At 42.9% G+C, this 15733-nt stretch overlaps 1 protein-coding gene across 1 annotated transcript in view; it reads right to left on the minus strand.

Moving 5' to 3' along the window:
- The window catches only part of Ddr2 (discoidin domain receptor tyrosine kinase 2), a 102598-nt gene extending 101875 nt beyond the window's left edge, over positions 1-723 (minus strand). The window contains exon 1 of the mRNA XM_032915259.1: positions 580-723. The gene's annotated coding sequence lies outside the window, so the exon portion shown is untranslated. The remainder of the gene's footprint in view (positions 1-579) is intronic.
- Between the last annotated feature and the right edge of the window lie 15010 nt (positions 724-15733).

Here is a 15733-nt window from a genome sequence, read left to right on the forward strand (position 1 = left end):
CCAGCTCCTGGGCTAGGTCCTAGAGATATAACTGCAGGCTTCAAAGAGACATGATTCCGATGTCACTGAGCCCTGTGCTAGAAAGGTCTCAGATCTGTGAAGCTTCCGTGCTGTTAGATTCGCTGGTAAGATCTGACCTGCCCAAAGTGTGAAATGAGACGGTTCCATGACCAGAAGCTACATCTGGCAAATGAGAAAACTCTTGGGAAAATCTCTGCAATGTAGCACGCTTCTCTTTATGCCTCAAGTCCTGAGTCCATGTGTAAATCTGCAGCATCTCTGAGGTATGTATTTCAGTTGTTTACTCTTCCAAAACTAGTACGGATGACTGCCCTGGATCCCAGTTTTGGTGGTCCTCAGTATCATTTTCTTGTGAGTCACTTCAAATTATTGTTGAAAGAAAGCAACTTATAAAAATTACTAAGATTGTAATATTAGAAACCACACCCAGGAATCCAGCATTCCCAGGAGTGCTCGGGTGGGAGCCCAACTTTAACCAAGATAGATGAGTTTCAACATGAGCCACACCCTGACTTCCAATCCCATGTGACAACAGAGCTCCAACGAGCGACTACTTACATCAATGAGTGCAGAACATTCTCTGTAGAACGGAATCCTCCAAAACAGAGGGCCCCTGCTCCTCCTCAATTATTTCAGCTTCTTTAGAAGTGAAGCAACGAGGCTCAGAATGTTCTAGAGCATCAAATGCCAGGCCACTTGTAGATTTCCCTTGAGGGGAAGGGGAAAGAAAAGCAAGGTTTTATTGCAGTTTTGCTTCATTCCCATTTCGTTCCTTCTTAGCTGCTCCATCCACAGTACACAGCAGAGATCCCAAGCATCCCAGGCCTCTGATGGGATTGGACACAACCCAGAGAACCTCTAGAGGGTTTCAAGTCTATCTCCTGATATTGACTGATTTATAAATTACAACAGCATTTAAAATTATTGCATACTCCTTGGTGACAATTATGTTAACAAAAATATTAAATGCTACAAAAAAATAATAAATTCTTCCCAGGAAGCGTTATGAGAAGAACAACATCATTTTACACTTTTGATATCCCAAACATCTGGCTTCATCAAAAATAGCTGGATTATCATATCTGCTTCTGGATTCAATTTGTTGTAGTATCACATGCCAGTTAACCTCTGGAAAGCTCTTCCATGTACTCACAGCAGAAAGAGAGGAGGGAGAAAGCAAGAGATGTCTTGGCACTGTCCTGAAAATAACTGTCATGTGGAGAACTTAAAGGGATCCCATATAGCATCCCATGTGATAGAAAGTCTCATGTGCACCTCAGACTATCATCCTCTGCCCTGGATGCTGGATGCAACTGCTTATCTATTGTGAATTGTTTTCTAGGAATTTATATATATATATATATATATATATATATATATATATATATATATATATATATATATATAATAATGTGTATATATATATAGAGAGAGAGGGGGCGTGCATACACACACATGTGTGCTTGGTATGAATGTACAGATTTAAGTTTAAGTTTATGAGATCAAACGGCACCAAACTGTGTACTTCCCTTGGTTCCTCTATTTTACAAGTTAGGGCAAATTCTAAGTCATCCTTTTGTGTAGCTGCCTCTCTTCCACCAATCCACTGAGTCTCGCTGAATGAATATGAGCACACACACATACATGGGTCGGAGGGGTTACAGAATGACTACATAAGCATCATTTCCTCACAGACCCAGAGTGGTCACACAAAATAAGAATAGATGCTATGTAGCTAAAGACAGCGTTCTCCATCTTCTGGTTTCCTAACAAAGCACAAGGCTGAAATCTTCCAGCTCTGAGAAACAGCTAAACTTCGCCTTAGACTCCTGTCTTTCTGTGACAGGACTTATTACTAAATATGCCTTAGGACCTGGGCACAGGGCTGTTCACAAATAGAAACCCCTCTTAAGACATACTCTCTCCTCAGCATCATGTTGACATGAGGGGAGAGCAAGGTCCTGCTTCTGGAAGCTACTTCCCTGCAGCACAAAGATGGCAAATGGGTAATCCTGTTGGCTTACAACTTCCCTGATTTAGAAAGCAAAGGATGCCCCAACTCATACAAGTAACTAGGTTTCCAGTGGATCCCTCAGACAGTAAATTCTGTACACATCGTCAGTGACAGACAAGAAGATAAAGCACTATGCTGTCATCCCTAGCAGCCGAGGGACTTCCTTTCATCTTTTAGGGACCTCAACTCAAGTAAGTGGCAGCAAATAATGTCAGGTCAAGCTAGTATGGAACAGGGTTTGGGTTTTATTGAAGATATTGTAATACAGATTTGAAGCCCAAGGCTTAAGAGAAGAAAAGCACTTTGGAAGAGAGTAAGACCCAGCCAAGGCCATGGCCATGGGCTTCTGTAAGTCAGAGTTTCACTTCATTGTCTTTACAACTGTCATGTATGGGGTTTCGGTAGTTCTAAAGCTATTGTCTTCAAAGTCTTGCCAAGATTGTGACTGTCCCTGAGAGGCACCGGACAGGATTGAGGGTTTGCTAATGGAGAGTGAAGGCGTTGTTTAAGCTAACTCTTGAGATATTACTAGGACGTGGTTGGGCAAAAAGAATAAAATAAAAGGTTAAGACGGGATCAATCTGGATAGACAGGTTATGAGCTGAAAAGATCAATAAATGGTTGGCTAGAAGCCAGGAACAGGTAATGGAGAGAGCTGGAAGGCGGTCGAGGTGGGGACAGGACTGTGAATGCTGACAGCCTGAGTGGTTCAGGCAAAGGCTATGGGAAACACTGTGGGGCTGGGCCTGGCATGTGAATGCCTTTAAAAGGGAGACAGGGAGTATAATAACCACATAGAGCCTGACCTATGGTAGTGACAGCATCAGAGGCAAGAAATAATATAGAATATAATAATAATGTAGACATAGGTGAGAGTGGGCCCGTGACTAGTGACAGGAGAACAAAGGAGGAAGTCCCAGAAGCCTGAGCTCTTAGCCTGCCTGAGATCAGAAACACAATCCTTACATTTTTGAAGCGGGAAAACAAAAGGAAGGATGTGTTCATAAAGAAAGGTTGGATATAAACAATTAGGTTTCCTATGGAGATAAAAAGACATCGCATGCAAAGAGACACAAAATCGAGCCTGGCAGTCTTGAGCCTGGCAGTCTGGTGAGTCTGAGGCCATTCATACATGGATTAATCAACTACCTAAGGTAGGCATAGACATTTGAAGCAGATGAGAAGACCTAAGAAGGAGAAAGCCAAGAACATTCTTAGGGTTCACTTGTATCAGGTGAGGAAAATACCTATGTACCCTTCATAGCTTCCACGAACGACTTGAAACCATTTAAAAACAGTTCTTTCTCACAGAACATCAGGGACTCTGACCCAAACATAAGTCAGATGAAGAACCCAAATCCAGAAGGCTGATTTATCCAAGGTCACACAGCCTCTCCATAGAAAAGCTGAAACAGTGTGAGTGACCACTGGGAATGAGCATTGCCTTAGCATCTAGGATGCTGTCCCATGCAGCACATGGCGCAGTGGGGTGACAGAGGTCTGGGAACAAGCTACAGACTCCCTTTGTCTCTGCCATACCAGCCAGCAGTGTCGGGCCCAACCATATAATCAGCTCAGGGCTCAAACCACATCTTGCTCATCGTCTTGTCACTGTCCCCATTGCTCTCCTTCCTGTTTCCACTACCAGTTATTACAGAGCAGAAAAATCACAGATCACTCCTTCTTCTGGATATACACATGATCTCAGACCTCCTGAAAGGACCTTGAAGAGTCATATAATATTAAGGGAGGAAAAAAACCTACAGATACTGAGGTTGAGAGGAACCCAATGACTTGCCCCAGGTTGTCAGTTTGTAGACTCCAGACCCAAATCCCAGCCTCTGGTTTCTTTCCATTCCACACAAACTGCTAGCATCGAGAGGCCTATTTCTAAGATGTCCTTCCCAGTGCTGAATTTCTCTAAGCACATGGTCTGCATTCCTTTTCCCCTGGGGTGTTCCTTCCAAAAGGAGACCATGATTCAGTAAGCTTGGGACATGTTATAATCTACCCTCTATGATAAGTAACACTCTGCGTGTGTGTGTGTGTGTGTGTGTGTGTGTGTGTGTGTGTGTGTGGTGCAGGTATATTGTGATGTTCAGGCATGTGTGCATGTTCATGTGCACACATGTGGATGTGCGTGAAGAACCCATAGGTCAGTATTTAGTTGCTTTTTTTAATCACGCTCCACTCTGTCTTACAGACAGTCATTGAATCTGGAACTCACTGAACTGGCTAGCCCACCTGACCGGCGAGCTCGAGGGATCCTGTCTCAGCCTCCCCAGTGCTGGGATGACAGGCATCTGGCACCATGCCTAGCTTTTTTCCTAGGGGTTGGGAACCAAGACTGGGTTGTCCCAGTTTCACATCAGCACTTTACCAACTGAGCCATCTCTCCAGCCCCGAGGCAATGCATTTGTTACTGTATGAAAAGAAAAAAGAAAACTAATTCTCTCACGGTATTTTCCAAATTCCCTTGACCACAGGACTCTCACCTCTACTGCACCGCTTTGTAACCTATTAACGCGGCACAGATTTCCAAAGGTTGTACTCTGGAAAGCATAAACCTCATTAACAAGAATTCCTTTTGCTATCCTAAACAAAATGTTCCCATGGAGTGGTCTTCCTTGTGAGGTCCTAGTAGGGAAGCCATGAGATGCAAGGGAAGAAAAGGAAAAGAGTAAATAGAGCCATGCGCACCACCAGCAGAGGGTAAGGTGGCCACACGGTCCCCTGGGACTCTCATCCTACGCTAAAGACACTCAACTCCATGCCCAGATTCTCATGTGCTCAGCGTCAGCAAATGTGAGTGTCTCCTTCTGCTCTCTGTTAGCAAAGGCACTGTAGGGTCAGGTCCTTCCACATCTTCTGTAGGTTTTCACCATCCTATTCTAAAACCTCAGGACTCAAAGTCCTGCCTGGACCACTGAAAGAAGCTTTCTAATGAACTCCCCTACCTGACTCCTTCTCCCCTGCCATTTCCCTTACAAGATGCTATCCTGTTAATCTTAAGACAACACTGTATTTGCTTTCAGAGAAAGGAAATGTTCAAAACTCTACAACAAGCATGGTCCCTCACTGATGTCCTATCAGTGCGACACAATGCACTCCATTCTCCCCCAGCAAGTTCCTCATCACCTTGAGCTCCCCTTCTGCTGACACCCTAACCATCTGTGCAGCGTGACTGCTGGGCTCTGCATGTCCGCTGCCTCAGCCTCTCCAATTTCTTCTGCTTCTTACCTTCCAGCCTCTGCCAGCAGCCCTGAGGTGAAGGAGTCGCTTCACCCTCTCCTACTCTCACAGACACCCAGTCCTACATTTGCATGTCTTGCTCTTTAACGGGGTCTCGCATTTCTTGACCCATACTAAACCCGGAAAGGGAAAACATCATGCTTCTCAAGAATACTTAAAAAGTACCCAGAAATTTCTCTTGGTGAAAGGGTCAATATTCATCTCATGACTATAAGTTAAGTGGGCAGCATTAAAGCCTACAAAACCTCAAGTCAGAAGCCAGGAACACTTACCTCTTTTGAGGACTCAAAGGCATTTACAATAGCTCTCTATAGTTCAATTACCCTTAGCCTTTGAAAACAGCAAGGAAAAAATATTCTAAGTCCTCTTGGAGGACCCAGGGAATTCCACTAATTTTCCTAAACACAGAGCAGAGCTTTCCGCCAATTCTCCACCAGATTCTTGCTATGCTCGAGGGGCAGGGTCTAGACAGGGTGTGTCAGGTGACGTGTCACCAAACGGTCCAAAGAGGCTGATCAACAAAATTCATCCCAAGAAGACTTTCTTTCTTGGCAAGTACTATTTCCTTCCTTCATTCTTTTAATTGTACCACTCTCAGTTTGTAATCAGTATATTAATATACAAATATAGATTCTTTTTAACAACAACTACAAAACAAACAGACCGATCCTGGTACTTGAGTCATGCCGTCAAGTGCCGTTGTTTTACTCACAGTGTGTGTGGACCCGCCTGAAGGAGGCTGCTAAGACAAATAGTGGTCCCTGGACACCAGGTGGAAATTTCCCATTCATCGGCTGGAGCAAAGCCTGATATAATTTTTTAAAGCATTCTGGGTGACTCTGAAGCATATTGGAGTTTGAAAGCCAGATGAAAGACTGGCCCAGTTTTTTAAAAAGAAAAAGAAAAGCATTTTAGGGTTAATGGTAAAACAGCTGTGCTTGGGAATGGGGGTGTGGCTTGTCCAGTAAATCGTTTGCCACACAAGCAGGACCTAAGTTCAGTATCCAGGATCCACATAAACAAAGGTCAGGACCACTGGTGTGTGCTTGTAACCCCAGTGCTGAGGACGTGAAGACAGGGGGAATCCTGGGGTTTGGGGACCAGCCAGCCTCATCTGCTTGGTAAACTCCAGGCCAGTAAAAGAAGCTATCTCAGAAAAAAAGAAAGAAAGAAAGAAAGAAAGAAAGAAAGAAAGAAAGAAAGAAAGAAAGAAAGAAAGAAAGAAAAGAAAGAAAGAAAGAAAAGAAAGAAAGAAAGAAAGAAAGAAGGAAAGAAAGGAAGGAAGAAAGAAAGAAAGAAAGAAAGAAAGAAAGAAAGAAAGAAAGAAAGAAAGAAAGGCGGGCAGAAAGAAAGGAAGGAAGGAGGGAAGGAAGGAAGGAGGGAAGGAAGGAAGGAGGGAAGGAAGGAAGGAAGGAAGAGGCTCTTGAAAAAAAGACACCTAAGTTTAACCTCTGGCATCCACATGCAAGCTGCAAGCACATACATGAATATGCATGTAAATACATGAATATGCATGCATGCATGATATGCACATACACGTATGAATATGCATGAACATATATAAATATGCATTACACATACACACACACACACACACACACACACACACGCACACACACACACACACCAAGTCATTATACCTACTTGTAGTAAAAGACTCACAATGCATAATGAAGACATACAGAGAACAAGTAGTTGGCAAAATTTGTATAATTCGGGGAGAAAAGTATAGGTTCAAATTCTGTATCAGCCACATCCACACCCTGTGCCTGACATTTTCTAAGAGTCACATGTCCCACGGCAAAACAGGAAAAGTCCCCACCTTGCCATACTCGATGGTTTCAAAGAGACTCTTTATGTGAAGTGCTTGAATTAACCTCAGAGCACAGCAGCACTAATTATTAGCAGCATGCACCAATGATCAGTGAGATTTGAAAGCGGATCAAGAAAGGCTTCCTGCAAAAGTAGCAAGTCTGCTCAAGTTTGCTTTTCCGGCGCTCTGAAAAAGCAATGGCCAAAAGCAACTTGGGGAGGAAAAGGTTGCCCAGCTTCTAGTTCATGCGCCATCCCCGGGGGAAGGAGAGGTAAGAACTCAAGGCAGGAACCTCGAGACAGTAACTGATGCTGAGGCCATGAGGAGATGCTGCTTTCGGGCCTGTTTTCTCTCTACGATCAGCTCACCCTGCTGTCATATCCAACATAGGACTATCCACCCAATGGTAGCACCACCCACAGCGTGCTGGGCCCTCCCAGGTCAATAAAGAATCAAGAAAAGTCTGCAAGACATTCTTCCAAGACACTGTAATGGAAACATTTTTTTTTCAGCTGAGATTCCTTCTTCCCAGATGACTGGCTTGTAGCAGGTTGAGAGGGGCAAACCACTGTGGGGCCCAGCATTAATTTTCTTATAATAGGTTGGTGTCAATTTATTCTTGAAGTCCACGAGATTCCTAGAATTTTCAAAATTACTATATCTTTGGTTCTCTAATTTGTCACTTGGTACAAGAGATAGCTAAGTGGTGACATCCACTCAAGCTTAGCGCTTAGCACTTAGCATTTTGTTTCTGTTTATAATTGTACAAACACCGAACAAAAGCCAGATCAAAGCCAGAACCAATCTGGAAAAAGGAGAAGCAGTGGAGAAACTGAGTCTCTGCTGGGCCTGAGGCAGTTTAATCTGAGTCTCTGCTGGGCCTGAGGCTGTCCTGCTGGGGGCTGCGGAGAGCTTTGGAATCTGACATCTTACATAGCGTCATATACTAGTTTATAAGCAGGGAGCCAGGGCATAAACACACACAGCAGAATGATTCCACCAGCTTCTATTAGCAATTGGGTTAAATGCCCAGGGAGTACCATGTTAATGTCACCACAAGGCTAACCTTGCCTTCAAGGGAGTAAAACAAGTGTGATACTTTATCTTAATTGTCAATTCCTCTGGATTTGGAATCTGCTAGAAGATATACTGCAGGCCTTTCCGTGAGAGAAAGTCCAGGAGAGAACGCTAAGGAGGCAGATCCTACCTCGAAGATGGTCATTGCCATCCCATAGACTGGGGTCCCAGACTGAATAACAAAGAAACATGGAAGACACTGAGAACCAGCATCCATTGCTCTGTTTCCTGACTGTGCTTCTAACGTAATTGGCTGCCTCACCCTCCCGCACTGCCTCTGGAGCCACACTCCCCACCATGCCTGCCCTGCCCCCCGCCAGATGGTCCGTATCCACCAATGGTGAGCAAATATCAGCCCTTTCTTTAAAGATATTTTCCTTGGAAATTTGGTCACAGAAATCAGACCAGTAATTAATACAGCAGTTTAGTAAATGATCAAATGATATCCTCTAAAATGAACACTTGATGACCAACTGCTACTGAGTTTCGGTTGGGATCCAAGTTTCCTGCATTTATAAACCCTCGAGGCTAAGACGATGTATCCAATGTGCCTATACCAGCAAGCCTTCTCTGCATAAGTATTGATATATTCAAACAATAAACCTGTTACAAGTAAACGGCTATTCAATCCCAGCCACTAACTTCCTCACGTGTGATGAATTCAAACAGAGCCCCATCGTCTGTCACATCACAACCATGCTCTTCATTGAATTTGATTTCGCCAATCACTTGATTCCACCAAATAAATTGACTTTTTAGCTTGCACTGGTAAATTTATTTTAGCTTTATGGCTGTCTCTGAGCTATAAGCACTAGAAGCGTCTACAGTGCCTAGTTTCTCACTTATACATTTCCAAAGTATTTAAATTTTTTTATCATAACTGTATGAGTGTTTGCCTGCGTGTGTGCATACACACATGTGAGTCCTTGGTGTCCACAGAAGCCAGAATAGAGCATTGGAAGCCCTGGGACTAGAGTCACATATGCTTGTGGGCTGCCATGTGGGTGCCAATAATTGAACTCATATGCCCTATCCAGCCATCTATCCAGCCCCAGATTTATACATGTATTAATAGCACATCAATAACTGATCATTCAAGAAGCTGAATTGTTTCTTACAAACAGGATTCACCAGTATTCATGTAGTGATGGCAAGTGGATAGTCCTAACAGAATATTTCTTGAGAACCATGTCTACCCCTCTGTTGACCTGAGAGAAGGCTCTGTCTCTCTTTCTTTATTAAAGCATAATTTTAATATTTTTATAACATAATAATTTTAATCATTTTAACATATCCATGAAGACACTGGTATCTTTCTTCGATTTTTACAATGTATAAGAGATAGAGTTTGAACTCAGAGCTCCCAACAGCACACTCAAAGCTTAGTCCATTTCCACATGACCTGACTCCTGACCTGGCAGCATAAGCAATTAACAGACATCGACTTCTTTTATGGTCTCAAAAACAGAAATGAGAGGCTTTCATCGCTCCGGTCTAAGAATTTTCCCAATAAGTCAGAACTGTGGTAGGTATATTTTTAAAAAGCCTATTTGAAGGAGCCAGTTAAGAACTCATTTATGGGTTTTGCTAAAAAGTGATTTATAGAGACCACCTAAGGTAACCGGGTGATCCTGACAAAAATTAGAAAAAAAATCCTTGGAATTCCAATAAATAAGATCTGAGCTGCACATACGTAACCGTCGTGCAGCTCTGTCTTCATGGCGGAGTCCAAATGCAGAATCTGTCTCTGGCTACACTGCCTGCCTTGGGATCCCTTTCCCCTAGCCTCAACAGAAGAAGATTCAGATGTGCCTAGTCTTCCTGCAATGTGCCAAGGCAGGTTGGTATCTATGGTTGACCTCCCCCTTTCCGAGGAGAATGGGAGAAGGGATAGCTGCAGGGAGGACAGGTGTGAGGGAGGGACCGGAAGGAGAGGCGGGAGAGAAGTTTCCATCCAGATGTAAGTAAATAACTGAATTAATGAAAATGTATATTTAAAAAAAAAAGATCTGTGCTGCATGAACAAGCTGAAACTGGAGCTTGCATTTTAAGAAGAGGACTTTTTAGTTGAGGTGCAGGGAGAATGAAATCTATTCAGAGCGTAGCCCGTATGACTCCAGGTTTTACTGTGAAATGACTCCGGGTGTGGGTGCTGGTTCCAGACCGTGATTAGCAGAACCAAACTGGAAGATGGAGAGATTCTGGAGTGTCCTTTATAGATATGAACATTGCGTTTTTACACCAACTTATTTACTATGTGTATGTATGTGTCTATGTGTGCACACATGTGGACCACAGCACGGGTATGCTCCTCAGGGAACAATCGCCAGTGGTCTGGTTTGGCAGCAAGCATCTTTACTTACAGAGCCACCCTGCCGGTCCATAAAAGACATTTTAAGTGCAAAGAAGTAAAACAATGGTTGTACAAAGTCTCACTGTTAAAAGTTTGCAAAGTTAAAACAGAATGGTAGCCTATTAACCCTTGGTCTACTGCACTTTCAACCATAAGACGATATTAACTGAGATTGTTTGTCTGTTGTTATATCTAAAATACTGTAAATGATGGCTGTTTAAGTAATAGTTGTCATGTGACAAGAAGATTTTTATCTTATCAAATATCCCCTGGGGTGCTTGAATACCTGCGATGAACCTTTATTGGTAATTTTTAAAATTTCTGCTTGACATAGCTTTATTAAGTAAAGCAATAATATTCAATTTTAAAATATAATTGTTACAATGATGCCATCAGAGACACCTAGTCCTTTTGAAACAACTCACAGCTATTAATATAATAATATTATATTATATTATTATAGTATAATGCTTTCCTTCAGATAAGAAAGAGCTAAACATAGAATCATAATGTTAGTTCTTACAGGCTTGGAGGAGAAATGTTTTCTTAATTACACTTTTTTTTAAAGAGCAGTTCTAGGTTCCAAAGAAACTGAACAAAAACTAGGGACGTTTCCCATCTGCTGCCTGCCCTCACAGGAGTTTAACCTCCGGTGCCATCAGAGCTGTTCCCCACAGAGGTAGATGTCACTTCTGTTTCTTGTCTACTCCAGACTCAAACAATTATGAATAAAACTGCTGTGCAGATTCCTGTGCAGTTTTTTTTAATTTTGTAGAGAAGAGATTTACTCTGTAAACATTATTATTATTATGTGATTTCTTTCAAAACTCTGCTTAACCGTGTGAGGTTTTGTGTTGCTACAGTCAACTCATTTAAGCAAATATTAGAGTGTGTGCATGCTACAAGCTATGTGAAAGTATATGTAGCTCTACAGGCATTGTGTGTGTGTATGTCTATGTGTGTGTCTGTGTCTGTGTGTGTCTGTGTTTGTGTGTGTCTGTGTGTGTCTGTGTGTGTGTGTTCTGTGTGTGTGTGTCTGTGTGTGTGTCTGTGTGTGTGTCTGTGTGTATGTCTGTGTGTATGTGTGTGTCTGTATGTGTGTCTGTGTGTGTGAGTGTCTGTGTGTATGTGTGTGTGTGTGTCTGTGTGTATGTGTGTGTATGTCTGTGTGTGTGTCTATGTGTCTGTGTGTGTGTGTGTGTGTGTCTGTGTGTGTGTGTGTGTGTGTGTGTGTGTGTTGTGTGTGTGTGTGTGTGTCTGTGTGTATGTCTGTGTGTGTCTGTGTGTGTGTCTATGTGTGTCTGTGTGTGTGTCTGTGTGTGTGTGTGTGTGTGTGTGTGTGTGTGTGTGTGTGTGTGTGTGTGTGTGTGTGTGTGTGTGTGTGTGTGTGTGTGTGTGTGTGTGTGTGTGTGTGTGTGTGTGTGTGTGTGTGTCTGTCTGTGTGTGTGTCTGTGTGTGTGTGTGTGTGTGTGTCTGTGTGTGTGTGTCTGTGTGTGTCTGTGTGTGTGTGTGTATGTGTGTGTGTGTGTGTGTGTGTCTGTGTGTGTGTCTGTGTGTATGTCTGTGTGTGTGTGTATGTGTCTGTGTGTGTCTGTGTGTGTGTCTGTGTGTGTGTCTGTGTGTGTGTCTGTGTGTGTGCATGTGTGTGTGCATGTGTGTGTGTGTGCGTGTGTGTGTGTGCGTGTGTGTATGTCTGTGTGTTTGTCTGTGTGTGTATGTCTGTGTGTGTGTCTGTGTGTGTGTGTGTGTGTGTGGTGTGTGTCTGTGTGTGTGTGTGCATGTGTGTGTGTATGTCTGTGTGTGTGTCTGTGTGTATGTCTGTGTGTATGTCTGTGTGTGTGTCTATGTGTCTGTGTGTGTCTGTGTGTGTGTGAAGTGTGTGTGTGTCTGTGTGTGTGTCTGTGTGTCTGTGTGTGTGTCTGTGTGTGTGTGTGTGTGTGCATGTGTGTGTGTGTGTGTGTGTGTGTCTGTGTCTGTGTGTGTGTGTCTGTGTGTGTGTGTGTGACCGTAACCTAACTTGCAGCTCCTTAGTGGTCTGTGCAGTTGGACACCTTCTCACCTGCTCACCTGCCGTCTGATCTCTTAAGTGTACTTCAACTATTTCATCGTTTTTTTAAGCCTCTGTCTGTTTGCTTCTCAGTTGGATGTTTCCTTTCTTTGTGTTTCTTAGACCACGTCTTTTGCAAATATTTCCCCCAATCTGTGGCTGATATCCCCATTTATCTTGACATTGTCTTTAACAAGAAGGAAGGTATTATCGACTATCTCCTTCGTGTAGTTTCAAATGTACCGTTGGGGCTGGGATAGCCTTTGAGTTAACTTTTGTGAGGGACGGCAGTGATCGTCTAGATTCATTGTGCTTCCTAAGAGAAAAGACTTCCTTGTCTTTGCCATACGTCTCTTACTCCTTTGTCCAAGACTCTCTGAATATATTTGTGTTGGCCTATTTAGGGCTCTCCATGCTATTACACACAACTGTTTATCTGTCCTTTGACAGAGCTGTACGGCCTAGATTACTGTAGCTTCACAGAGAACCCTAAAGTCATGCGGTACCAGCCCTCCAATTGGAATTCTTTATCAGTACAGTCAGCTATGCTGGCTATTTTGACTCTCCATATAAACATTTTTTAATGAAGCAGGATATCACTATATGTTGACCCTGAACAGAATCCTTCTGCCTCAGCCTTCCTAGTGCCAGGATACAGGTATGCACCACCACACACACTCAGAACTCCGCATAAGCTTCGCCACCAGTTTGTTGATATCCACAAAATAACTTACTAGGGCTTGGGTTGGGAATTGGATTTTTTTAACTTGGAAAGGCAATTGTTTCTGGGTACATCACGATTCAACCAGGCTAGCAAGCAGCAATGTGTGTTTCTCTTTAATTTCCTCTCACGCTACTTTTACATTATCATCAACCTCTTCATTTTAAAGCTATCGAATCCACACATTCTAAGATCAGAAAAGTGTCAGCTCCAGGTACGGCAGTGCACACTGGCCAAGTCTAGCACTTGAGAAGGTGAGGCAGAAGTATCATTCTGGGTTCATGCCAACCTGAGCTATACAGTTAAGTTCCAGGCTAGCCTGGGCTACAGAGTCAAAGCCTGACTCAACAATGAACAAGCAAGCACAGCCGCAGCTGGTCACCAGTAAGAGTCGACACTTCTTGAGAGACCGTAACTCCCACCCCCTCTCCGTTAGACTGGTTGTTGCCCTGTAAGGATCTTTGTAACACTGACCTACCTTCTCAGCTTTATTAGCCTCTGTGAAGCTACAGGATGGCAAAGCTTTTAGAAGCAGCTCCCATGAGGACTGCCAGGGTGGGAGTTCCTTTTACAGACCAAAATCTTAATTCATTTTCCCCCCAGTAAGCAATGTGAGGGGTGTGTATTGGAGTGATAGTTCTTTAAATCTGGCAAAATCACACACACAATCACATTCACAATCATACACAAACACACAATCATACACACACAATCATACATACACATAACCACACACACACAACACATACATAGTCACACACAATCATATACACACATAAACATACACAATCGCACACATACACAATCACACACATAATTACACATACATATGCACACACAATCTTACACATACACACAAAATCACACACACACAAAATCATATATACAATCACACACACTCATACATATACAATCACACATATACACAATCACACACACAAAATCACCCGAACACAGTCACACACAATCATATACACAAACACATACATTCACACACACAGAATCACCCACACAGTCACAGACAATCAGACACACAAAAGCACACAATCACACACACAATCACACATATACACAATTACACACACAGAATCACCCACACATAGTCACATACAATCATACACACAAACACAATCACACAATCATATACACAAACACAATCACACAAACACACACAATCACACACAATCACACAATCATACACACAAACACACACAATCACACAATCATACACACAATCACACAATCATACACACAAACACACACAATCACACAATCATACACACAGGCAATCACACACACAATCACACATGTATACACTTACACACACAGAATCACCCACACACAGTCACATACAATCATACACACAAACACAATCACACAATCATATACACAAACACACACAATCACAATCACACACACACAATCACTCAATCATACACACACACACACACACACACACATCCCACCTTGCCATGAGCTGGGAGAGTTTGTTTTTAGTCTTTGATGTAGATGTGGAGGATGAGCATGACTTGTTGCTGATGGAGAGGACACAAACAACAGAGATAATAAGAAGCACAGCACTTGCCCTTGGTCCTCCCCAGCCAAGGCGCTGGCCCCGTGGGTGTGGTTTGTTTGCCTGTGCTGACACCTGACCCCTCCCCCCAGCTTAGGAACTACTTTGTGTTGATTTTGAGATTTTCTTCTGCCACTGCTGGGTGTGTCTGTGTCTCCTAAGTCCTAAAGACACAGATAATGTTTGACTTCCAGATCCTTCTTTACCTGTTGCCATAGTCATCGTGCATTAGTGGACAGATGCCTACAGTGTCCCAACCCTAGCACTGCTAGACATGTATCGAGGGCACAGCAGCTGTTTAAATAAACAGGACTTTAAACTACGAACACGTATCATTATACATGGTTGGAAAGAAATCAATGTGATTTATTTCTTTTATACTTCTATAATAACTAACAGAGAATGTGAAATGTTTAATAAGTGCATAATGAATGATTGATAAAAATAAAAAATTACCAGTGCAAGACGGGGCCGGCAGGGCAACCATGTGAAGAATAGAGGGATAGGAGAACTTGCTATTCTGTTCTCAATTACTCTGTAGAGCCAAGGTTGCTATAAAATATAAAACCTATTAATTTTTAAAGGAAACTGTGAATAATAAAACACAAACTTTTCAGTCTTCTTGTAAAACATCTGGCTCTCCTATCACGTGCGGGACCCATTTCTGAATTCCCATTGCTGAGCTATTTAACCAAACTTCTGCAAACCCGAAAGCACAAACATGTATTACCTAACCCTGGATAACAATTTTCCAAATCAGCTTCTGTCCAAATACGTGAGCTATGCCCCAGAACCTAAAGCAAAGACTGTCAAAAGACATGGAGGACCAAGCAGTGGTGATGGCCCCATTCGTTGGTGTGTG

The sequence above is a fragment of the Rattus rattus genome, chromosome 10, assembly GCF_011064425.1.
Source record: "Rattus rattus isolate New Zealand chromosome 10, Rrattus_CSIRO_v1, whole genome shotgun sequence".
NCBI classification, from domain to species: Eukaryota; Metazoa; Chordata; class Mammalia; order Rodentia; family Muridae; genus Rattus; species Rattus rattus.